At 37.9% G+C, this 23966-nt stretch overlaps 1 long non-coding RNA gene across 1 annotated transcript in view; it reads left to right on the top strand.

Annotated features, from left to right (window-relative positions):
• Window positions 1–261: 261 nt before the first annotated feature.
• LOC135321688 (uncharacterized) overlaps window positions 262–23966 on the top strand; it is a 372256-nt gene continuing 348551 nt past the window's right edge. Inside the window, exon 1 of the long non-coding RNA XR_010381662.1 lies at window positions 262–709. This is a non-coding gene — a long non-coding RNA (uncharacterized LOC135321688). The remainder of the gene's footprint in view (window positions 710–23966) is intronic.

Below are 23966 nucleotides of genomic sequence, written 5' to 3'. Positions count from 1 at the left end.
GAAACTGAAACTTCAGAGGTTTTGCCCCTACTAATGTCTTATGATTAGTATTTTGCTAGAAATTAGTTTGGCCAGAAATGAGGTTTCCAGGTTCATATCCCCGTTTTTGTTTTTTTTTTCCTTTTTCCTAAAAAGATCCTTTGGTAAAAACAAACAAACACATAAATAAAAGTTGAAGGTTAATCTTTTAAGAAAACTTTGGATTAAAACACCGCGAGCTTCTGTTAAATAAAAATAAATGGCCTAGAAGAAGTCTGTCATTAATGCGCACGTAATATTGTGTCCTAGTAGCTGAGACAGGAGGAATAGCATACACTCACTATGTGCCAGACAGTCTCAAAGTGCTGTACAGATGTTAACTAATTTAGTCCTCACAAGGACCTCGATGATGTGTGGATCACAAATATTCCTTCCTGCCAGATCTATTTAGTTACCGAGTGTGGAGAGCAAAGTTGAAGGGTATCATACTGTCCAAATCAAGTTGGTACCTAATTTTCAGACAGCAAATAGTGGGAGTTTGGATAGCAAGGGATTTATTCAAATTTATCCAGTTCCTAAATTTGAAGAATGAAGATTTCTCTATTACAACATCTGCCCTATACCAGAGGAAACTGACGCCAGGAGAGTCAAGTGACCCGCCCAAGGCCACCCAGCTCGCAAATTGTGGAGGCTGAGCCTAGGACTTGAATCCAGATAGTCTGACAGCCAAGTGAGTTCTTATTTACTACGATACACTGTCTTTCCCTAGGACCCCCATTGTGTCCTGGAAAGTTTCGGGCCGGAAGTTCTGAATAGAGAAGAGAAGGATACAGTTAGAACATGGGATGTTGGAATCTGGGTCCAGGTGAGAAGGGAGAGCTGCTCTGGTGATTTGAGTGGGTGAATTTAGGCCAAATGGTATCCCTTTACCTATAGTTTTACTTCAAAACCTGGGAAGCAAAAATACGCCTTGTCTCTAAAATACCTGCTGCCCAGAAGCCCTGTGTATCTTAATGTTGTTAGAAAAGTGATTAACCCAGCTGGAATCAGTGTTAGCTCCTGGCTCCTTTCGGTGTGTCTGTCTGCAATTCCAGATCTGAGGCGCACACTGAATAAGTTCTGCTTCATTCAGCAAGTTGTGCAAGAAAGAAAGTTTATGAGTGTTCTGTTTCCTAATGATACTCATTGGGCATTAATGCCAAGAGATGTTCCCTAGGAAAACAGTTTTACAGTCAAATAGGCTTAGAAATCACCGCATTATACAACGCCCAAGAAGCATTGCATATTAGCATGTTAAAGGCATTAAGAAGTTCTGCAGGAACAAAGTCTGTTTAATTTTGGTTAACCAAGCATTTTTTTCAGACTATTTGATCAAAAACATTTTGGAAGGGATTTCACGGCTGCTGTTATTTGCATAACATCTATTAACATTCCATAGAACAAACTTCAGTATTAAAAAAAAAAAACTTCCATCACCCTAGATATTTTATAGAATCAGACTGCTACTTTGTGGATATGATAATGTGCAACCTGTTTCTAGGAAGAGAGAGCTACTGATACATTTCCATGTTAATATGCTTCTGTGTGCTCAATGGTCTTTTGTGTACATCACATCATTTCACTCTTAAAACCAGTGTTTGAGAAAGTAGGGCAGCTAAACTTATCCCACTTGTCATAAAAGTGTGGCTCCAAAGAGTAGTGTCACTCTAACTCCTCAGACAGCCAGAGCTGTGCTGATGGCTGTCACTTTGTTTCACAAATATGTTGAATTGCTTGAGGGTACTTGGGCTTTGAGTTTTATTCTTCATCGTGGTGATTGCTCTCTGTTGATCTTTCGACATCTTTTGTGGTGGTTCCCGTTAATGGTCACTGGGAGACATCCGGCTGATGTGGAAAGAGGAGTTTACGGCTATGAAACCAAAAATAGAGAAATAAATGTTCTCTGAAAAAACAGAGGTAGTAATGTGTATTTCAGATAGTTGAAGAAACAGCACTTAAGCACTAATGTAATTATAAAGATCGGTCGTTGTGAAGTTGTGTTAACATTCACAAAAATTCTTGGACATTGAGTAATAATCCAGAAGCCAATAGGGATTATAAATACCGTGTTTTTCAAACAATCAGAACTAGAGTTTGTCTCTAAAATATTTTCAATAGGATCATGGATTTTACATTAGACAATGATTTTAGAGATTGGTTACTCCAGAGTCCTTAATTTACAAATAGGGAAATAGGCTCAGAAAAGTTAAGGGGCTGACCAAACACTCATTGCTTTAAACACAAGACTGGACAAGATCCCAATTGTTTCACTCTTCAAGAAAAGGCTGCCTGTTAAGGTGAAAGAGAGTAGGGGAAGTTTCCAGCCCCAGAGCTGGATTGCTTCTGACATGCATGTATATTAAGAACCCTCAAGAAAGTGAATAGAAACCCAGTTACTGTATCTGAATCTGACTCACCCCTTCAATGGTCCCCTTACATCCTGTAGCATTTCAATACCTGCTATCCAACAGTTTCCAGAATTTTAATATATGATTTGTTCCTGCCTAAACAGCATTTAAGAAGCTCCTCCTTGTGTGAGAACCTATCAGGGTAGTTTGATGCCTCCCTTTCTTATCAGTGGCCATGAAGATTTTTCTCTTGTTTCCTCTTCATTGTATGTTCACAGATTCAGTCCACTCTCTTGGCTATCCATCCTAATTTCTTTTATAGCCTTGTGATTCTAATTCCTGTTAACAACTGTTTTATCTCCTAAACTCAGAATTTCTCCTGGTATCTTCTAATGAGAACACTGTAAAGCAGTGGGGAAAAAAAAAATTCTTGCAATAAATTCTCTATTCAGTCACTGTCTGAGTGAGTAGAGACAGATACAAGTTTACCTTCTGGCCCATACACTTGTAAATGAGATAATATCTGCCTTTCTAGGCTTGTTTAAAGGATTAATGATAGTTTAAACAAGATGCCTGGTATGTAAGAGGGCCCAATAAATGGAAGACAACAGTACTGTTATTAACATTATAAGCAGGGCTGCCTCCTTGAAAAGCATTGCTGATAGTTTACACCAAAATGCGGTACAGTAAAAGCTACTTTGTGGATGATGGGGGAGGAGGGACAGGGTTCAATTTAGTGCAGTCCAAGTCCCCTTATTTCTTGTGATCTTGCTTGATCCAGAGCTCTATTGATTTTCTGGGAAAACAGGACTCTTGGCTCTTCAGTCAGCCCTGAGTGTTATTTTTCTCAGCACCACTTTTAATTAATATTGAGTCCAGGAGTATAGTGGCTATTAGTGGGGCCCACCGGGTATAGACCCATGTGTTATAATCAATATTCACAGTAAAGGGAGGTTGAAGGTGCGGGTACAGCTTGTATCATTGAAGGGCAGGACTGAGAATATTTTGCCCAGACCTAAACAGAATAAAATCTTTTTCCTGTCTTCCTGTAGTTTACGTGAACATTTTTAGAGTTTCACTTTAAATTATCTAGAGAAGTTCTGAATGTGTCTCTTTGTGTGTATTTTCCACTGTTGCTTTAGGTATAATGTTATATACACATAACTTAACACAGTTTACTGGCATCAACATTTTACCAGTTTGAGTGAAGGGTGGAAGCTACCTCCCTTTAAGTCCCTTTATTTCCACCCCTGCCCCATTTTTTTTTAATGGTACACTGGTGTGTCTTCACCCGCCTCACCTCGCACTTCACCTACCTTTTATAATATGATAGTCTTAAATATTTCTTGTGTGTATCTTGAACACAACATGATATATTACAATTTTTCCTCCAGGCATCGCATGTGATTTGGAAAACTCAAGAGGAAAAGACACATGTATTATATTTATCTGTATTCCTGCTCTTTATAATCTTACTTGAGGTTCCCAGATTCCTTCTTTTAATACTGGTATTCTGAATAGAGTTTTAAAAAATCAAGTTTCTTCTAGTAGCACAGGGAACTATATTCAGTGTCTTGTAATAACGTTTAATGAAAAAGAATATGAAAACGAATATAGGTATGTATTTGCATGACTGGGACATTGTGCTGTGCACCAGAAATGGGCACATTGTACTTCAATTAAATAAAAAAAACAGAAAGAAAAATAATATTGGTATTATGTTTCAAGGATTTTCTTTAGCCATACTTTAGGTTCTGGCAATAACCTACATTCTCTTTACTGGAGAATGTCTTGATTTCTATTCAATTTTTGAAGAATATTTTACTGAATACAGGATTGTGGCTTCACAGGGTTTTGTTTGTTTTGTTTCGTTTTTCGTCCAGCACTTGAAAAATGCTGTTCATTTCCTGTGGCCTCCATGGTTTCTGATGAGAAACTTGCGTCACGTTGACTGTTTTTCCCTCTGCACCGGTAATGCGTTGTTTGTCTCTCTGTTACCAAGGCTTTGTCTTTAGTTTTCAGAGGTTTGATTACCATATGTCTTGGTGTGGATATCTGTGGGTTTATTCTGTTTGGATTCTGTAGGTTTGTGTCTATTGCCAAACTTGGAATTTGTTGGCCATTATTTTTTCAAAGACTTTCAATCTCAACATCCTTCTCCTTTCCTTTCAAGATGCCAATGATGTAAATGTAAAATCTTTCATTATAGCCCTACAGGTCCCTGAGGTCTGTGCTAATTTTTTTAAAAAGTATATTTGTTCTCTATTGTTCAGTTTGTGATTTTCTTCACCTCTGTCTTCAAGTTCACTGATTCTTCTGTTCTCTCTATTCTGCTATTGAGCCTATCCGTTGAGTTAAAAAATTCAGTTATTATATTTTTCCATTTAAAAATTTCCTTTTGGTTCTTCTTTATGTCTTCTGTTTCTTCACTGAGAATTTCTTTTTTTTTTTTCATTTGCTTCAAGTATTTTGTAATTGCTCATTGAAGCATCAGTATAAGGGCTGTTTTAAAGTTCTTGCTGGATAGTTCCAACATTGATGTCATCTCAGTGTTGACATCTAATGATTATCTTTTCTTATTCAAGTTGAGGTTTTTCTTGGTTCTGGGTATGATGAGTTTTTTAAATTTGTCTCATGGATCCTGGATATTTTGGGTATTATATTAAGATTGTAGATTTTCTTTAAATCTTCTGTTTTATCAGTGGCACCTCCAATACCACCCTGGTGAGGGAAGTGGGGAGCCATCTCATTACTGCCCATGCTAATAGAAATCCAGGCTCCTCATTCAACCTCTGTTGACACAACAGGTGAGGATGAATGTCTTGTTACTGCTAGGTGGGGATAGGACTTCTGACTGCTCCATAGGCCTCTAATGACTCCATCCTGCCTGGGAGAGGAAGGGGTGCCTCATTACTCCTCCCTCCATAGCATTTACTGACAACGCACAGGGATGGGGAGATGGCCTCATAAATGCTGGCAAGTGGTAAAAGTCTTCACTTGCCACTTGGTCTCCTTGATATCATCACATCTGGGAGAAGTGCCACATTATCACCAAATGGTGGTAGAAGTCTTGGCATTCTGCTTGACCTTTGCCAACACGGGTGACAGTGAAACTACAACTTTTCCTATGATACTGGGCTAGAGCAGAGTGATTTTGCCTAAGAGTTTTCTGTTTTGTGGGCTGTGCCATATCTGGTTCTTTGTCTGGAGAGGGCAGGCTTTTTTTGGAGCTTATTTTGTGTGTGCTTATTAGTGGTATAGGTTGCCAACATCGTCACTCCCTAGTTTAGGATATCTGAGGCAAAAAGAAAACCCAGGGAATTCTCCAGCATGTCATTCCTTGGGTCCCAAGATCTCTGTCTGGTTTTCCATCTTCTTTCTATCTTTGAGAGTCTTGTTTTCTTTACATATAATATCCATGGTTTTTAGCTGTATTTAGCAAGAAGAATGAAGGAAGTATATCTACTCGATCTTGTCTAAAACTAGAAGTTCAGAATGAGACCTTTATTTTTACAAAGACTGAAATACCTCAGCTTAGGACCAAAGGTTAGAATTAGGAAGAAGTAACCCAAAGAACTGTAATAATGTTGCTCACATTTATTGAGAACCAACTATGTGTCAGGAACATACAATTCTTTGTTTCTAATCCTTGCAATACCATTATAAGACAATTATTATCATTCCAATTTTGTAGATGAGGTGAATCTTTTCACAGAGGTCAATAATTTGTCCAAGATTTCACAACTAGTAAATGTTGGATCCAGGAGTCAAACCCTTGTCTGTCTGATTCTAAAGGCTGCACTTTTATTCATACAGTAAAATATAAAGATGAGGGGGGCATGGAGGCTAGACCTATGGATAGAAAGGAAAATAAATGCCCCAAGTTTCAAACTATTATTAGGGATATAAATGTGAAACTGTAAGTATTCTGCAAGGCCCTCACAAACAGTGTGTGCTGGACTGCATGAACAAGCTTGCAGAAAAATATGTCTGCTAGTGACAAGTGAGTCAAGTAGGCCCTGTTCTTGCCCTTGGGTTGTTGCAGTAATGAGTTCTAAATGTAGGATAGAATTCAGTTCCATCTGTTTGACTCATGATTCTTTGTAGCTCATAATGGTAATATTGCAGAAATATTTACTGAATGAAGAATGATTGTTAATTATTTGTTGGGCCCTGAGCTAGGTGCTTTACTCCATCATTCCTCTTCCTTACAACAATATGTCACGTGGGTATCATGACGACAGTTTTTTACTTCAAGAAACAGAGGTTTTAAGACAGAGTAGATGATTTGTCTAAATTAATGTAGGTTTAAAAATGGCAGAACTGGGACTTGAGTCCAGGACCACTCAAAGCCTGGGTGTTCAACCACAAGCCAAGGTGTGTAAAGGGGGCCTGACTGCCTGAGTGGGACGATCAGTCAAATAGTGAGCAGAGGCTCCTGAAAGTTGTCCTTAACTCCAGCCAAGAATCAGACTATGTTGTTAATTAACACCTGCCAGTTGAGCCATTGAAGAAGGCACTTCACATTTGCCCTTTAGGAAGGGTAGTGGTTTGTCATGATGCAAAGACCCAAATTTGCATCAGTTTGCTCCAAATTTACCTCAGTTTGTTAATTTCTCTGGAAAGCCCCAGGGAAGCCTTGTGACTCCTGAAGAGAGGAGTTATTTCCATATGCCATTATTTCCCTCTGGCCCCTCTTTGTTCTTTTAATCCAAATCTTTGCCATTGAAGAGTCTGAGTTTCTAGGTGCAGCAGAGGGAAAAAAAGGGCTAACTTTGGGTTCAACATTTTTAATAATGCAACTGTATAAATAAAGCTCTATAAATGTATAAAACTCTGCAAATGTATAAAAGCACCACTTCGGAACCGTGCCTTTTGTGTTGTCATGAAGTCACACTGTCAATTATCATAAATTGAGACTTTATGATAATGTGTATCCGGCTGGTTTGACGTTAAACTTTGATATGCCTTTGGAGTCTGTGCCAAAAAATGGTGTAAATAAGATTTCAAGTGGGAACATTTACCTATTAAGACAAACTAATTAACAACCTGATCAATTTAACGTAAAACCTACTATAAGTAGGGTGAAATAAATGCTTCAGACCACTTTTTTTTTTTCATTCACCAATGCCCTAAAGGCTAGATCCAGTTACTGTCTAAACTGGAAAGTAAACTATATTTCTTCCTAGCCAGTCTATTATACATTGTTTACTACAGTATGAATGAGGTGTTCATTGAGAAGTTGGGGAGGCCCAGTTCTGTTAGCCAATTTAACGATCTATACCAGGCTGGAGACTGATGATATGATGGGCCTGGATGCGGTTCAGAGAGCTCTGAAGGTAGTAAACAAAAGCCCACCACTAACTATCTGTACGGAATGGACTGGAAGGCTCAGGAGAATTTCTAACCACAAGAGGATTTTCCATATACTTTTAGTGTATACTGTTCCTTCTGAAAAATCCTTAGCCTCCTATGAAGCTGCCCCCAGCAGACGAGGGAAGGTTTCTCCTAACTAGTTACCTTCCCCTCGGGCCCCACGTGTAGTTCCAAATCAAAGCTTGAAACAACAGCTCAAATTACATCCTCCTCAGTAACATTTAAATCCAGATCTCAGGGGCGAATGAATAATGATGTTCATTTTCAAAAGAAAGTGTATTTTGTATTCTTTGAAGATGAGTTGATGATGGTAAAATGTGGCCCTTCGAGTAGTCATCATTTATAGAAGGGTGAATATTTGTCAAATACTGGGGTCTGAAATTATTATCTCCCTTTTTTGGGGTGAGGTTACAGCAGCCAGTGCATTTACATAAACCAGGAAGCACTGGACTGGTCTCTGGTTTTTTTCAAGTCCATCCAGCCTGGGTCAGATGACCCAGAGGTAAATGCTAGAGAAGATCTCCAGGTAATCGCTTGTTAGCTGCAGAAATATTTTAAGCAGTTTTTCTCTAAATGATAATTCTCACTCTATGGCAAAATGGTTAAAAACACACTCTTAATGAGTTATTATAGATTTTTAACCTAAAGCTTAAAAAATTAGGTCTCAGGAATAGACACTTTCGAATAGGAAAGGATTTAAACCACTAGTAAGTAGCTTTTAGCAGTATAGAAACACACTTAAAAAGCAAACAGGAAAGACCTCAGTCCCTTTTTTGTTTCTTGACTCATTCTGCTGTGTATATGTGCGTATGCATGTGCATGTGTGAATTTAAAATTATTCGTGTAATTAATAACTAGGGTGAATTTGGCATTTTATTATAAATGGTGATAATGTTACTGGGAGAGGCTCCAACAAAGAGCCTTGTTTTTTCTAAATAGTCAGAACTAGCTTATTGTGGAAAGAATGCAGTTTAATACTCTTAATTTGCTTTTGCATTTTCTGCTGTGAACTAGTACTTTGAGCATTGTTTTCACTTCTTAATTTAAGAATATTTCTTAAATATTTTTCTCTGACTTCTTCACCAAGATTTTAGGTAAATGGCCAACTATAGAGGAGAGCTTAATCCACTACTTAGATGAAAAATATCAGTGTTACATTATCTTTTATAAAATTCAATTCTGTGATTGGTGTTGTGTGACACATATTTAAAAAATACCCATGATTGTTCTTGGCTTAAGTAGCAAACTGTTATAAAATATCTTTATTGCACTATCTCAAAAAATATTTCTAAATAAAAAAGTTTCAATAACTCAATAAAATATTTTATTACTGAGGGAAATTTGGAAGGTCATGTTAATCTAGACAGTGAGAAAAATGCAAATCTAAAGATGTTTGTAAAGAAAGTCCAAGTCACAGCCTAAAAAGAATAAGGAAGAATAAAGAAAAAATGAGTTTATAAGAAACAGCCTGTCATGTTAAAACTTCTGTAACATTATCCTGTAAATGTCTATTTTTAATGGCAATATTAAGCTCCAAGAACATTGATTTAAATCCATATTTATTTGTCTAGCTTATTAACACAGCCTTGGGTTTGTGTTTCTGGGGCTTGTTGGTCCTTACTGATTTCTAGAACTACCTCTGGATATTTATAAATTTTTTTGTTCAAAAATGTGTGTTTTGTCTCATTAAGAAATCTCCCTGAAGATTCCTATTTCTCACTGTTTGAAATTAATTTATTTTTTCTTCTTAGTATATACTCTTCTCCAAAACAAAGTCAACTTAGGCCTTGCATGGGGGCACCTCTCAAAGATGGTGCTCTAATGCCCCGCTGGGTTTGTTGCTGACTAAATGCCCTCTTCTTTAGCATGTTTTAGTATTACAAATAAAACGTTTTCAGTAGAAACTTGAATTCTACTCCTCTGTTTCAAATTCTGGCCAGGAGTGTCTGTTTGTTATTTTTGACTTAAATGTCCTCAAGAAGTTTGTTTTATAAACAAATCAAAAGCATTGTGTGGTGGTGCAAAATGCATAGAGTTAAGGATCAGGCAGAACAGTTCAAATCATTTAGTCTCTTTGGGACTCAGCTTTCTTACCTGTAAACGGGGTGGGGGGGAGGGGGTAATTATTCTAATCTCATAATGTTGCAAAATTCAGATATGAAAAAGTAAATACTCTAGTAGAGCACTCTGCACATACATGCACAATAAAAGGCCACTATTCTTAAATCTTAAAAAATTCTATGATTTATTCTTTTTAAAAAAAATTTTATTGAAATGTAGTTGATTTACAGTGTAGTTTCAGGTGTATAGCAAAATGATTCAGTTACGTATATACATACATATATATTTTATTTTCAGATTCTTTTCCATTATGTTATTACAAGAAATTGAATATAGTTCTCTGTACTATACAGTAGATCCTTGTTGTTTATCTATTTTAAATGTAGTAATGTATGTCTGTTAATCCCCAACTCCGAATTTATTCCTCCCTGCCCTTTCCCCTGTGGTAACCATAGTTTGTTTTCTATGTTTGTGAGTTTCTTTTTGGTTTATAAATAGAATTTGTATCATTTTTTTTAAGATTTCACATAAAAGTGATATCATATGATATTTGTCTTTCTCTGTCTGACTTACTTTACTTAATATGATAATCTCTAGGTCCATCCATGTTGCTGCAAATGGCATTATTTTATTCTCTTTAATGGGTGAGTAATATTCCGTACAATTAACCTTAAAAACTAACAGAATTTTTATGAATAGAGTTTTTGCTCACTCCCTTCTCTAGGCACATGTTAACTCTCCTGAATTTCTTGCCTTACCTAGTTTATGATGGGTCCTGAGTATCTGTATATCAAACAACTTTTTTTATCTTTGCATAGTTTGAAAAGCAACTCTAAAAATTTTTGTTCTAGTTTGCTCTCTTTCAAAGTATATGAGCCTAACAGACTTTTGACAGTTCTCAATGAGTTTCTGTGTTTATGCAGTGGTTATTTGACACTTCAAAATTAAGTTCCTCTCCAAATTATTTTCCTGCACAGCTCTGTCATAAGAGGTATTCATCTTTCAGGTTGTCTTAAAAGTTTCTCTCTCTCTTTCTTATTTGTTCTCACTCTCTTTGGAAGACTATTTTTCAAACAGTTTGCAACAATATCTCCCATTCCACATACTCTTCTTTCAAAGTGACTTAGACAGCCCTCTCACTTAAACGTGGGTTCTGTGTTTCCTCTTCATAAATCTGGTGGTGCTATGGGACATTATGTGACTTCCAAAGCTAGGTCATAAAAGCAACACAACTTCTGCCTGCTCTCTTGATAAGCTTGCTCTTGGAACCTAGCCACCACACTGTGAGGACCCCCAAACAACTCCACATTGATAGACCACAAGGAGATTACACATACGCATTTTCTGGCTGACAGACCAGCTGAGGTCTCAGCTTACAGCCAGCATCAACTGCCAGAAGTAGGAGTGAAGACACTTTAAGACGATTATATAGCCGTTAGCTGTTGAGTTACCCTCCCCTCCCTTCAAGTCTTCCCAGCCAAGGACCCCAACATCATGCATCTGTATTCTGTATCAAGTCCTAACCCACAGCATCAGTGCAAGTTATAAAATAGTTCTCTCAAGATAGTAAGTTTTGACGTGGTTCATAAATTAGCAATAATATCTACAACACTTCCTTACCTTTCCTACTCCCCCTTCTCATGGGCATGTCAGTAGAACTTAATTCCATATTACTTACATGTATTTTGAGTGGATGTGAAATGATAGTAATCCCTTTCATTTACTTGCTCTGTGCTAGGCACCATTGATTCCAAGCACTTAACGCATCTTATTTAAATACTATATGAGAACACTATAACAATACCAACAACACTATAAGAGGACCACTATTGTTATTTGAATTTACAAATGAAAAAACCCAGAGGTAATATAATTTGTTCAAGGTCAGGCACCTATTAAACCTCTGCTCCAAAATCCTCATTTTACATGAGGGAGAGGCAAGTGGAAGTACTAATATATAATTCTAGGTCAGAGGGTGCTTGATTTACTTTTTAGGTACACAAATTGAAAATATTAGATTCCAAACACACTGAAAACATTTTTTTGTTTGTTTAAAACTACTTCTTTTTGAACATTAAAGAAAATACAAGAAGTTACCGTTTCTTTTAGTAATTTAACGAGGTGCTGGGATCCAGGTTACTGAATTAGTAAATCTAAGCATAGAAATCAAGATTGGCATTACATTCTGTCCTTTATAAACATATTTCTTCTATTCTAAGATGCACATCTTTCAACATTTTAACAGCTCTAAAATGGGAATGACTTTTACAATTGATTATGTGTCATAGTTGAACTGGCAACACTTTAAGTCATTTTTAGTGTTACATATAAAATAATGATCTTACTATATAGAGTGTGTCTCATTTTGGTAAAATGCACATATTTTACATTTTCAATCTATTAGGTGGTGAAATTGGGCAAATACTATTGTTGCAATGTGGCATACACATACAAGGGAACGACAAATAACTCAAAACTCCTCAATGACTGATGGAGTGCTAAACTGAATAGTCAGATTGTCAAAAATCTATTAAGCTCTAAAACGAGGCCAGCATTAGCTTCCCAGAACTGTCTTGCAAATACATGTATTTTTACCTGGACAACTGTCATCAGAGGTAGACACGTGGTGTCAGTATTTCATTGGGTCTCTGCTGGAATGAGGTTTCATAGGGACACAACAAAAATCCAGTGAAATTTACTGAGGCACCCGCTGGTATTGACAATTTCTCCAGTTTTCTGCAAATAAAGGCATCTCTTGCATCAAAGGGCTCCAGTACCTCGTTTTATCATGACATTTCTCTTGTGAAATTTATTTTTTATAAAGCAAGTATCATAAATTTAGCTTTTCCAATGCATCACAGCATGTTTGCAAACGTTTATATCAATGCATAGTTTTAAAATCATTGTAGTAGTAAACGTGCTAAGTGCTGCTGATTCTTGTTTTCCTCCACAGTATCTAATTTTCAAAGATCAGTCATGTTCCTAAAGGCTTAGTGATTTTATACACAACAATAAATCAGTCTAAGTTCTTCATACTTATGGAAGGAATGGTCATAGCACAGTAAGAGTAGGGATTCTTACAGACAGTGCTTCAAAAGGAAGGCGTTGCACTGACCAGTCTGGCAAAGCAGTTGCCTGTAATCAGAACTATCGCATCTGCTATGGCCATTGCAGACATGATCCCTGACTCAGGAACTCCAAATTTGTTCGTTTACATTCCTTCTCTTAGTGGGGTTGTTTCTCGAATAATAGAATTTCTTGACTGCCGAGGAAGCAAGGTTTCAAGACTGGTTCCTTTTATGCTCCTCTGAGAGTTTCCTTTTGTTTCAAAGAGGAAAAATAGCAAATAACTAATTATTTTTAAATTAAATAAAACCTCTATTTCAATTTTTAATAAACAAATTGTGGTATTTAAATGTAACATGCACATTGTAATTGACTGTACTTCAATTAAAAATTAAAAAATAAAGGTAAAATGAACTTTTAGGTCATTACACTGTATGTGATGACTTCTAAGTCTACATAGTGAGATGTAGTGAATTCTAAGGCCCTGTGGTTAGAAAGGGGGTGTGTACAACTGCCATGGCTTATTAAAGAGGCCACAGCAGAAGAGGCAGTGTTCTAAGATCAGAGGAACAAAAAGAAACCAGCCATTTGAAAAGCTGCCTGGAGAAGACTGTTTGAGTCAAGAGCAGTGAGTGCAAATAATCTGAGATGGGAAAGAGCTTCTTGGCATGAGAGGGAAATATAAGTGCCAGTATGTCTGGACACAGTGAGCAGGAAGACTGGGACAAGACTGTTAGAGAGAAGGCCAGGAGAAAGGAAATTGATCAGTAGCACCTTACAGGCCATGAATCATGGACATTGTTGGTTGCCTACCTAACTTTCATCTTTCCCTTGTTATGGACTAAATATTTGTATCTCCCCCCACCCCCTACCCCACCAAAATTGTTGAAATCTTAACTCCTAAATGTGATAGTATTAGGAGGTGGAGCCCACATTAGTGGGATTAGTGCCTTTATAAGAAGAGACCAAGACAGCACTCCATCTGTCTGTGTGTCTCTCTCTGACATGTGAGACTACAAGAAGAAGACAACTATCTGCAGACCAGAGAGATACTTCACCAAAAACCCAACCATGCTGGCACTGTGGTCTCACACTTCCAGTCTCCAGACTGTGAGAAATAAATGATTGCTGTTCAAGTCACTCAGTCTATGATATTCTGTCACAGCAGCCTGAACTAGGACATCCTTTTTCCAGCTTTCTGATTTTATGAGTCTTCTCCATCTTAGTGCATTGCCCTTATTCTTCGGTGGGAAGCAGACCCCATCTCCAGCTCCATGAATGGGTCGTACTTGGCTTAGGCCAATCAGCATATTCCAATCCTCTGTTCATAGTCATTTTTGTCAGGGGTGGGCCTGTGACCCAAGACATCCAACTGGGGCAAACCATGGAACACTTGCTTCCTCCTCTTGGATGTGAACAAGAACATTTGTTATCCTGATTGTGTCTTTTTATGCACTATTACTAGGAGAAATTCAACACTGGATGGCAGAAGAAAGCAGAAAATGGGACTTTGATGGCATTTTTGAGATGCTCTATTTCTGGGTTTTCTTTATATGAGTCAGCAGATTCTGTTTATCATTTAAGTCAATTTGAACTGAGTTTTCTTATTTCAGCATGCAGAGACATAGTCCATTGGGAAACCACTAAGTGGTTTTATGCCAGGGAGCAGTTTGCCCTTGTTCCATTTTTTTCGAAAGGTTATTCTAGGTTAAGTAATAAAGACGATTTATTGACTTACAAAAGGAAAACTGGAGCAAAAGGAATAGTTAAGAAGCAACTGCACTAGTCTATGTGAAAGTTTATAGTGACTAAGCCTAGAGGGTGTCGCTGGAGACAGGAAAGGTCATATGGAAAGAAGTAGATTTTGGCAGGATAGGCGATAGGACTTGTTGAAGGGTTAGTTGTGGGGAGTGAGTAGTAGGAATAATCACGGGTAAGTTCCCTAAAATCATGGGAAGGTTTTGGTTTGAGCAAATAAGATGGTGCCATTTACTAAAATGGAGTTTGGCCCTCGGTGGAGAAATCAGGGCTGGAAATAAAATCTGTGAATCATCAGCATATCAGTGGGTTTTAAATTAATAGAATTAGATGAGGTAACTTATAGAAAGATAGCAGATAAAAAATAAAGAAGGACCTACGGTGGAGTACTAGTGCTTTCCAGGTCTGGAAGTTGACTAGAGATTTGGGGAGGACATTAGAGAAGGTTGGCCAGAAAGGTAGGTGGAAAATCTGCAGTATGGAGAGTTAAAATAACAAAAATAGGGAAATCTTTCAAGAGAGGCATCAACTCTGTGGAATTCTCCTGATAATTTGTTGGGGGGGGGAGAGAGAGATGTCCATTTGTTTGGGTATGATGAAAATCTAAGACACTAGAAGTCTCCCAGTAATCAAAGATTAATTTTATTATGTACTTAAGGCAGATATGTTCTAATATCTATGCTTTGAAGATGATCTTTCATGGATTATAAATTATAATTAAGCAGAATATTTGATCAAAGTCATGATTTTAACTCAGATAACTCTCAGGCCTTCGAAGGCACCATGCAACAAAAATAATGAAAGATTATTCCCATTTTTACTTGCACTTCTCAAAGAACATTAATGGATATTCATGTCATAACTCATAGCCTTACTTCTCTTAAGTCCCTTTTTTTCTCCTCCAGTTGTCCTAAACTTGTAGGAGAGAGGGTGACTGAGAGAGACAGGGAGGGAGAGAGATGAATTGTCTTTCCCTAATATTTTCACCAAATCACCCCCAGATACTCATCTGTGATCTCGGTACCAGTCAACTCAGGCTACTCTTCGATGATTGGAAAACTCAATTACTGCATTTCTCTGGACCTTCCTTCAAGAGGGAAATGCAAGAAGCCCTTTGGAAATTGTATCTCACTCTGATTGCTTTTTCCTTGTAGAGAAAATTGGATGAATCAAATTATCTTCCTTTTAAATCCGATTTTCCAGTCATGCTGGATGAGAAAGTTATGGGTCAAACTACTCTGCTTTTTGGAGGGGAGTATTCATTTAAATCAGTTTTCCTACTGTTACTAATTTTCAAAAGTCAAAACACCACATTTTAGAGGACTTTAAACATGTACTGCATTTATGAAATTAACTTTCATGCCGGTGGTTGACTCTTGCTTTTCTTTTGTGGCTGCTTTGGAGAAGGTTATGTGTTTTCCATAATGTCATCATCCTATTGAAGTCCCTCTGTCTCATTCCCCCTGCAGTGGGGTAGCTCTGTCAAGTTCAGCAGGGAAGCCAAACCAAATACTAATCTCCACCTTTTCAGTAAGGATATAAGAAACCGGAGTGGAAAAAAACAGGCCCACAGGGAAGAAACAGGTATGCATACTCATGCTCTAAAGGTGTAATGTGAAACTAATAGTCTGTTAAACCTGTTGAACATTGACTCAAATTTCTTCATCAGTGCAGGTCACATTTAAGATAAAAAATGACCATGTCATACTGTGGCAAGAAACAACATAAATTACTAGAGAAAGAGAACTAGATAGGCCACTTTCTGGCTCAGTTGGAAACTTGCCTAGAATCCTTCTATGAGAGCTAACATCTGCATGTCCTCTACATATCAAAAAGCTCTTCAAATGGGAAAAATCTGGGAAGTCTCCAATACGCCTCACTACCCTTCTGCCTTCCAGCCTTTGTCCTTTATTGGTCAGGGCAGGTTTTAAGGAGAAGAAAAAGGAAAGCCAGGACTCCGTGGCCCATTCCCCCACCTCCTAAAGTAGTTTAAATGCTGAGGTGTCCTAAAACTTCGGATATACGTGGGAAACTAAGCTGGGGAATTTTTTTTCTTATTTATTCAGGTCCAGTGCAAATATTTGTCTATTGAGAAATATATAATACATTAGACTCGTAAACCCACCACCTGCTTCAAGTGAGCCAACACCCGCCTGGAAGGAGACGGATACCGGCTGGTATCCTGTTCCTCCAGCTCCTATGAGAAGGCCTCTGACGCTGGGGAGCCCTGGTTTGTTTGAGCTGCCCCATGCTAACATTGCCTGATAAAAGTACACAGGTGTGTACATTCGTCACAACCCACAAAGATGGCTTTCCGGTTCTTAGAAAAATCTTTTTACAGGAATGAGGTCCAACGGAGGCTGGAATATATGGTCAGCCTTGGGTACATGGGTACATTTGTGAATTTTTCCGTGAAAATGGTCTAATGAGAGGAATGAAATAAATCATCTCATGTTCTGTGTTATAACAACAGGTCTGACCATCCGCATTAGTGGAAGGAGAAAGAGATCATCATTGATAGACAGGATGATAGCAAAAGAGGTAACTCTGCTTACAGTGATTTCTCTGTTTGAGTGACCTGATGTCATCTTGACTGACAGACATTTGGCTGATAATTGATCGTACAGTTCTCCCTGAAAAGCTTGTTCTCGCTACTCAACAGTGAGCTTATAGAATCTGGAAAATGAATTTGCAGAGGAGCGTTGTTCCTGCCACTGCCTTTTTAATTTTTTTTTACGTATTTATTGTGGTATAATTTCTGTACAAGCAAATTACACATATTTCAGATGTACAACTTGATGAATTTTGATAGATGTATACACCTATGAAACCACCATAATCAAGATAGCTAACATTTCCATCACTCCGCAAGAGGTGCGAATTTCAAACTCATGATTTATCCTTTCCTACCTGCTTTACCCCTGGTAATCACAAGTATGTTCTGTCTGCCTGTGAGTGTTTCTTTTTTGTAGATAAGTTCACTTGTGTCCTGTTTTTTTGAGATTCTACATATAAGTGATATCATATGGTATTTTTCTTTCTCTTTCTGACTTACTTCACTTAGAATCCTAATCTCCAGGTCCATCCATGTTGCTGCAAATGGCACTCTTTTATTCCTTTTAATGGCTAAGTAGTATTCCACTGTATAAATATACCATATCTCCTTTATTCAGTCACCTGTCAATGGACATTTGGGTTGTTTCCATGTCTTGGCTATTGTGAATAGTAATGCTATGAACATTGGGGTGCATGTGTCTTTCCAAATTTTATTTTTTTCTGGATGTATGTCCAGGAGTGGGATTGCTGGATCATATGGTAAGTTAATTTTTAGATTTTTAACGAACCTCCATTCTGTCCTCCACAGTGGCTGCACCAATTTACATTCCCACCAGCAGTGTAGGACGGTTCCCTTTTCTCCACACCCTCTCCAGCATTTATCATTTGTGGACTTTTTAATGATAGCTGCCACTGCTTTTTAAAGAAGCCCTCCAGAGAACAAAAATTTTAGGATGGTCACATCACATTAAGTTTTTCCCTGAAGGACTTGCCTCTGAGATTGTCTTTCTTTGGAAAGACTCCATACAAAATGGATACAGAAAGATAACTAAATTTTTATATTTTAGAGCTTGAGAGTTTTGAGACCAGCTACCAAGGAATTTTTATGAAGGTTTTAGAGTTGTATTAAGATGCTTGACCCAAGAAACATAATTGTCTAAGACTCCTGCATGATTTATACAAGTTATTCACTGTATCTAGGTCTGAAAGCAAAGCAAACTACGTATACCTGCTCTTTTGGGGTCTGTTGCTTTCCTTTGTAAATTTTCTTTGTATACCAAAGTGTAAATAAAATTCTTAAGTACCCCTTAAGATTAATAAAGTCAGAAGAGAGTCACTTCAATATGTTTTCCAGGTTTTCTGTAGGCAGAACAGGTGATACGAAGTAGTTGAAATCCACTTTTTGTTAGTACCTGGAGGCACTAAAGCTTTGATAGCTCCAGCTTTCCAACATTAAAGATGGAGAAAACAGGTGGAAGTATTTATCATAAATACCTTACGGAGAAGAGTAAAAGCTGCTGAAGTAAGGATTTACGCACAGCTGGCGCGGCAAGGAGCGGGCAGGGAGAACTGGGGACTCAAGCCTCCTGGCCGGATATCCGGTGCCCCGTGACTCAGCAGCCTTACCCCGCATGCGCAGCACCCATGCAGTGTTATATAAGCCTGACTTGCCGCGGGAGCGTGCGGGTTAGCTCCTGGGTAACAGTTGGGTAGATGGCGGCTTTTTTGCCTTGATATATAAGGCGGAGGGGACTTTCCGCCGCCGCTGCTGCCGCCACCGCCACTGAAGCCTGCGTACTCCTTCGCGATAAAGGCGTGAAAGCGGCACCTACGGCTCGGCCGCGAGTGTTCTTAGGCCTGCCCGAATCTGTGAGCCTGCCAGGCCTTGAGCGCTCGCAGTACAGACGGGCTGTGGTTAGTGGAGGAATTCAAGAGGACAAGGTGTAACTCGAAAAGACAGCTTTAAGCAAGTGAAGAGTTCCGCCAAAGGTAAGCTGTCCTCTTGAAAAGTTTCCTGTGGGTGCGGTGCACAGCACTGTAAAGTAAGAGTAGCGGGTCCTGTAGGCCCTTGGTTGTTTCTGAGGAGGTCCATCTGGGATGCGGGCCTCGCGCTGTCCTATCCTCCTTCTCCTGGCTCCCTAGGCGCCCACGTTAAGCATCACAGTTAGAGTCACCAGGAGCTGGTAGAAGCTTGTCTTTTGGTTTGCTGGGGGTGGAGGCTCCAAGCTGAGAATGGCGGGACCGCGTATGGTTGTTCCCTAAAGTGTTGATTGTAATCAGAATGAACTGCCCGTCTTTTATAAAGGACATTCTCTAAATGTTTTGGTATTGCATAATGTCAGTTTTGGTTACGTTTTATTTTTATGAGGTGCACATCCAAAGCCGTTATTGTGGTTAAATGTGTTGACCCTGGAGCTTGCTGAGTTTGAGCGCTGGCTCTGCTAATTAGCTACTTGACTCTCTCCCTCTCTCCCTCTGTCTCTTTCTATCTATCAAGTTACTGAACATCTTCAGGCCCCAGCTAATCATAAGTAAAATGAGGGTCATGATATTTCACATTTGTGGTGAGGTGTTAATGGGATAATCAATGCAAGGGCCTCAGCCCAGTGCCTGGAACATAGAAAGAATTCAGTATGTTTGTTTTAATAATAATCAAATGTAATAATTAGCTCTATCTTTGAGTATGACTTTTGCTTCTGCATTCGAACCACAGCATTAAATGTCAATATTTCATAAATCTGTCAATTATGTAAAACTCTTTGTGTACTGAAATAACATTTAATTGGGCAGAAATTTGATGAGAGGGTAGAAGAGCAGCAGACAAACTGTGAGAAATGATTCTTCCGTTCTAGCAGGTCTTCTCTAAGTGTGAGAGAACCATGCAAATTGGGGGTGGCAGGGGAGAGCATCTGGGCTGGTTTGCTAGGGCTGCTGTAACAAAGTAGCGCAGACAGGATGGCTGAAACAACAGATTTATTTTCTCACTGTTCTGGAGGCTAGAAGTCTGAACCAAGGTGTTGGCAAGACTGGTTCCCTCTGAGAGCTGTAAAGCGCCGTTTGTTCAGGCCTCTCACCTAGCGTCTTGTGCTTCACTGGCAACTTTTGGCATTTCTTAGCTTCTGTAGCATTGCCTGATCTCTGCCTTCATCTTCACGTGATAATCTGTCTTAGTACATGTCTGTGTGTCCAAATATCCCTTTTTTATAATGATGCCAGTCAAATTGGGTTAGGAACACACCCTACTCCAGTATGACCACTTAACTTAGTGAATTATACCTTCAGTGACTCTCTTTCCAAATAAGGTCACAAACTGAAGTGCTGAGGGGTTTAGAACTTCAAACTATGAATCTGGGGGGAACAGTTCAACTGCTAACAGCGCCCTATCCTTGAAAATACTGTAACACACTTCTAGAAGTTGCAGTAGTCAATACTCTGCAAAAATCCAGTTTGTAATTACAAAGCTGTGGGCAGTGTAGTCATTAAATCTTTTATAAAGAAATGTTTATAAACTGGTACTCATAAAGTTCATCACTGCAAACACCAGGGGAATTACACACTTAATAGCATGCTACTGAGCATTCGTGCTGCAATCCTGCCTCCCCTCATTGAAGTCACACAGTTTATTCTGTGAGCTGTGTGTGTGTGTGTGTGTGAGAGAGAGAGAGAGAGAGAGACTGACTTTCAGTTCCTAAGGGCATTTCACTTGGTGAAAAAGAGAGAAATTGCATAAGAAACAAATTTTAAAAACAGCAAAAAAAAAGCTTATCTTTCTTGACATAGTAAGGATGTTCGTGAATACACAGATTGTGTATAATGTATCATTCTAAGGAGTGTGTTTTAAGGAATACTACTGTAGACTCTGAAGCAAATCTCTCTAAATCGTTACAGTATGTAAACCAGTGTGTTAAAAAAGTTTGTCTGAAGCTTAGCACAGTATCTTATGCCTAATCTAAAATTCTGAGACATTACTAAGGAAATCTTGTATACTTCTGTATTTTAGAGCTAAACCAATGAACAAGAATTTTAGTCCTTACAGTGTACTTTATTCTCTACTTCATTATATATATTTCCATAATGGTGGAATGCATTCTTGTATCTTTCAAGATGCCTGGGTTTTGCATTGTTATGGGAAGCCTGACAGCCTCCCTAGAAAGCTGGGCCATCTTGCCACTGCTCCCATATCATCCTATTATATTATTTCATAAGGAATTATTTCTCGTCTGTGATGTATCTTACCACTAAATTATGACATCCTCTGGGGAACAAGATTGCCTTATTTTTATCTAGCTTATCTTTGGGTCCATACTATCAAGCACGGTGTCTGGCATAGAGCAGGAATCAAATTGGGAGAGATTAAATGCTATAAAATAACTGAGGTTGCTTTTTGGAACTCAGAAATTGAGAGATTGATTTGAAATATAAAAGAAAGGTTGCTATTTTAGGCAAAAAATAAGGAGAAGGAGGATGAGGATGGGCATCTTGTGCAGTACCTCTAAACCACTGTTAGCACATGAAAGGAGGTCACCCAGTTACATGTGAATTTCACATAAACAGCAAATACATTTTTAGCATAAGTATGTTGCAAAGATAGCATAGGACATCTAAAAAAAATTGTTACTGTTTTCTAATTTAAACTTAACTGGATGTTCTTTACTGACAATCCTATTCTAACCTCTTTTTGAGGATGTAACTTTTTAAACTAATATATCTCTTTAAAATGCAAATGAAAGTTCCCCAAACTCCTTTCTAAAAATGCCTGTACACACAGAACTGCACATACTGTTTCTGGTAGTTGGTGTAAGTAATTTAATTCTTAATATTGGATGTGTTAGAGAAGGAATAAATACTTTTTTGGAGATTACAACGCTAAAAGTAATGGAAGTAAGCTTGTATTTACCTATGTGGCTTCTATGTTTTGTCCTGCATTTCAAAGTTAGTGGTAACCACAGAAGTGATCGAATCTAAACCACTAATTTTATGAAATGAAGAAATTAGATAGAAATGTCAAGTAGGATATAGAATTCAATTGTTAAAGTATGGTAGAGAAGGAAACGAAATTGGTTACAAGACTAAACTAATATAATTTATTATCAAATAAAATATATAGTAATTGTTAGCATATGTATAATTACATGCATAATTGTGTTACCAGGAAAAGGAAAATAAGAATTACCTTGTTTCTTAGTCACCCGAAAAAAAGATTTTTGACGAGAGACAGAAAGTGTGATATAAGCAAGCTTTTTATCAGTGAAGTAAAAAAAGTAAAAGTACACTCCCGAGAAGAGGGAGCAGGCCAATCCAAGACAGGAAAAATGGCGCCGTTCTTTTGTTTTTCCTGTTTTTATATCCTGGTTTCGTGATTGGTTGATTGATTGACAACTCAGGTTCCCTGGCTCTGGTTGATTGACAGCTCAGGTTCCTTGTGTTCTGTTTCTTTCCCCTCCCTCTCCCCCTGCCCAGTGCCTACCTGTACCTAACTGCCCAACATTTAAATTATATGTAGTATAAATACATATGGCAAGTACAAGGACACATACATTTTTATGATATAAAGAATAATCTATTATTTAGTAACATTTTTACAGTAATTGAAGAAAAACAAGTGAATATTCTATTAATTCTTAAAGCAGCAACTAAATTGTCATGTGATCTCTTCTTAGTTCACTGTAAATGACCACTGACATTTTCTGTCTGCACTATTTGTACAACAATAGAATCAGTTATGTTAGTCTTCATATATGAAGTTCTTAAATTAGAGAATGCCAGTACACTTTGATCTCTTAGAATGCATTAAAAAAACCAACTCCAGACTGTGATCTAAATTAAAAAGGTTACTTAATATTCTTTTGCAAAGAGGCTACATGGATATCTAGTATTAATAGGCATGTAACCCATTTATATCCAAGTAAATCTATTGCTAAAGATCTGCTTAAAATGAACTGAATAGTGAGCAAATAAAACCTGGGAGAACACTTTCTTCCTCTCACTCATGAAACATTGGAATTAGTCAGATACCAATTTCATAGATGTTGTTTATCTATCTCGTAAAAGTGTACTTTCATATGTCAAAAATTTCAAATTATTTAAATGTAATCAAATCCTGTGGATTAGGAATGTGTTTGCCTATCTGAAACATTCTCTCTTCTAAGAATTACTTCCAGCTGATTATGGGATTTCCATTAGTAATTAGAATTACTTCAACTGATTATAGAAATTTTATCCATAAAAAATTAGAAGTTTTTGGTTTTATTTAAGGGAATAGAAGACATAGATATGATATCCCAGAAGCTTCCTGTGAAGCATTGAGTTGGTGCTTGCATGGTTGATAATTTCAGAACGGATATACTCTTCTATTGGCTAACTGGAGAAATTCTTTAGTATTCTGGCAGCAGTTATAGTCTTCTTAAAATTATTAGAAGTGTTAAATATCCACCCAGTAACTCAAGGAAAACATATTTAAGGTTTAATTCATTGTAATTAGTTTTTAAATGTCTATTTTAGAGTGAAAAAAGAAATGGTTAACTCTGAAAGTTATGCTGCTAAAAGTTCAAATAATTAAGTGGGCAGAGATGCATCCATTCGCTTTGGCAACATGCTGATCATTTGCCACCTAAACTTGCAGGTTTGATACAGTTGAGGGGGCAGAATTAAGATTAGGTTACTTGGTGGGATGAATGATAGATGAGGAAATAGAACCAATCAGTGTGGACACCTCTGATTGACGTCTTCCTGTTTCCACTATCAGCTCATGACAAGCTTTCTTTGCTGCTGATGCAGGTAGAA

This window comes from Camelus dromedarius, chromosome 7, assembly GCF_036321535.1.
Source record: "Camelus dromedarius isolate mCamDro1 chromosome 7, mCamDro1.pat, whole genome shotgun sequence".
Classification (NCBI taxonomy): domain Eukaryota; kingdom Metazoa; phylum Chordata; class Mammalia; order Artiodactyla; family Camelidae; genus Camelus; species Camelus dromedarius.
The sequence above is the reverse complement of the archived record's forward strand: the minus strand, read 5'-3'. Positions and strand labels throughout refer to the sequence as shown.